The sequence below is a fragment of the Trachemys scripta genome, chromosome 2 (assembly GCF_013100865.1).
Source record: "Trachemys scripta elegans isolate TJP31775 chromosome 2, CAS_Tse_1.0, whole genome shotgun sequence".
NCBI classification, from domain to species: Eukaryota; Metazoa; Chordata; order Testudines; family Emydidae; genus Trachemys; species Trachemys scripta.
In genome coordinates, this window is record NC_048299.1 from 85,835,971 (window position 1) to 85,839,044 (window position 3,074).

Here is a 3,074-nt window from a genome sequence, read left to right on the forward strand (position 1 = left end):
CTACAAGACAGACCATTTCCTTCACAAAAAAAAGATGACGTGAAAAATAAAATAACTTTGATTTTGTGTTTCCAGCATTTCAGATCCGACTAAAAGAAAAAGGGATGAATTTTATAATATTTTTGACTTTTACTGAAAAGGTGGAAAACTACTGAGATAGAAACAGTATTTAGGCCAGGTTGCTTAGTGTCTAGATGCTATGATGATGGGTGCACTAAATATATCTAAGTTGGAAGGATCATACTAAACACTTTGGGCAAGAATCTCCACTCACTGATTTTGTTCCTCCATCAAGTTAAGTGGAATCACTCCAGATTTATATCAGTATAAGTGAGATCAGAATCAGGCCCTCTGCCATGTGGTGGTTAGTAGGCCAAAAAGGATGAAGGTTAACCCTATTTGTGTGCTTGTTTTCTCTACTTGATTTTATTGTAAAATGAAATTTGGCAGCTTGTTAATCCATAAAATAGAGAAAATAATATTAAAAATATTAAAAGATTTATAAGGGCCAGACTAAATACTAAGGTACTCTGTATGCATTTTCAATACATCTGTCCTAAATAACAACAGAGCTTTGCCTGACAGCTCCTTAAGGGACCGTCTGGTGTCTCAGGTAAACAAGAGTTTAATAACATTTTATGAAACATTTTGCTTTTTTAAATAATAATAGGGAAATTATATTCAAATAACTATTTTTAAATATAGAAAGCCATGCAATTCAAATCTGCAAATGGTTTTTTGTTTGTTTTTGTTTTTACCCCTAAGCAGTGTGAGTTAAAGCAGAGCATCATTATTTACTCAACTATCTGGTTCTCCCCACTTGGTCTCAATGTGATTTTTAAAATATATTTAATATGTAAGTGCACAGTGTTGATCAAGTACTTGAGAGGTCCTAATGGGAGCGAATTTTAGGGCTGCCAAAAGTTGGTTGTGCTGCAAGGGCCATAAAAATGCAATTTATTTATGAATAAAAGGGATCAGATTATTCAAAGGAGAAGGGGAAACTCAGTAGTGAAGTTTGAATCCCCTTCCAGAATCTGCAAAACCTGTGCTAAGTGAAACGTTTGCAGCCTAAATGTATATTTAGCCAAGTATTTAGTTAAGTGTACACCACAATAAAGGAACTTGCATATACCTGTGTGTGTACAGTTTCTCTGCTTCTCATACCTTCATGATTTGAAACGCATAATTATGATTCTTTTTCTCCCTCTTCCTATTCTACTGATCTCACAGCAGTGGAATGTATGAATGAAGAGAGGCTGCCAATATCTTAAATTTCATTCATTAAAACTTAAAATAAAAAGCTCTTATTAAATTATAAACATTTTAAATCTTCTCTGGACTAAAACTCCAAGCTACTCTAGAGACAATTTATACTTGTGTTTTGAGTTTATGTAAATAGCTTTTCATTCTATATCTCAATCTGTTTGAGAATTATTTAGAATGACTTAAATTTACTTGGAATGTTTCTCCAGCAAATCAGGTTATTGACATAATCCATATTAAAATTAGAATTCGAAAGAAAGAGACTTGTTCCTTTCTTTTCCAAGGGCCAGATCCTTCAGTGTTCCACACACTTCCTGCAAGGAGGTGAGTATTGTCAACTTCTATTGGCTTCAGTGGGCCTAACAGGCTGAACTGTGGGTCCCTTTGAAATTAATGGAACTTTTGACATTGACTTCAGTGGTCCAGGAATTAACCTATAGATAATAAATAGGTAGCTGAATCTTCTCTTATCTGAATGTTAAGGTGCATATTACTATGGTATATAAGGACATGATCCAAGGCCACCAAAGTTAATAGAAGCCTTTCAACTGAATCTGATGGGCTTTGGATCAGGCCTATCTATGTAACTGGTGGTGTCATCTAATTAACAAAAAACGTTGGTCAATTTTTCACTCCCTTGCCTCACTGAGATCATTTCACCTCATAATTATGTCATGAAAACAATAGGATGTGACATGAGGTAACATAAACCAGCACTAAGGATATGGAGAAATAAGCCATCTTTTGAAGTGAGCTTTGTGAGTTTCAATCCTGATAATAGGACGTATTCTTATTTTTGCAAAAGACAGGCATGAATCAAATGCCAGACCATGTCTGATGCTTTCAAACTTGACATACATTTCATTTCACTGATAAAAACACACTTTCACTGACTTCATACAATAGTGCAGTTCCTATCAGGGAAGGAAAAAACAAAACTTTGTATTTAATCATTACACTTGTATTTAATGTGTACAACAAATCCACACACAGCTGAGAAGTGTAGAAAAAATATGTTTTGACAGATTACATCTAATAAGTAAAATAATATACAGGATCTACATAACCATAATATCTAATCTAATAACAAAGGAACTTGCAGATAAATGGAATAGTGAGATTTGAGACTCAGATTTGGCATTTAGGAATGCACTTAAACAAAAAGAGAGATCAAATGGGTCCAATTCAAACTTTAACAGTTGGTGTCAGGAAAACATCCAGCTAACTGCAGGACTGAGGAACTAATGTTCTGTTACAGAAAATGTGGAAATGTAGGAATTTTTGATTTTACTGCACACCATAAAAAGGAGATTACACTCCTTCATTTAAAATAAAGAAAAGCTATGCGCCAAATTCAGGCTTTCTTTACATATGCTCACAAACTAATGCCAGTTAATGCAATGTTAATTTGGGCCTGCAGTCTGTCTAACCCTGGAGCTGCCTGCACACTCCTTACATAACCATTTACAGAGAACACTCATGCGAGGAGCATGAGTAAAATGAATTGGGAAGAGAATTAAGGGGCTACAGGTAGATCGGGGGGTAGAGTTTGTTGAAAGATGGTATTCACCTAAGAGTTCTGAAGGAACTCAAATGTGAAATTGCACCTTAGAGACTAACAAATTTATTAGAGCATAAGCTTTCGTGGACTACAGCCCACTTCTTCGGATGCATACAGAGTGGAATAAATATTGAGGAGATATATATACACACATACAGAGAGCATAAACAGGTGGGAGTTGTCTTACTAACTCTGAGAGGCCAATTAAGTAAGAAAAAAAAACTTTTGAAGTGATAATCAAGATAGC

At 34.9% G+C, this 3,074-nt stretch overlaps 1 long non-coding RNA gene across 1 annotated transcript in view; it reads left to right on the forward strand.

Moving 5' to 3' along the window:
- Window positions 1-3,074, forward strand: part of LOC117872557 — a 148,262-nt gene that overhangs the window by 25,250 nt on the left and 119,938 nt on the right. The window lies entirely within an intron of this gene.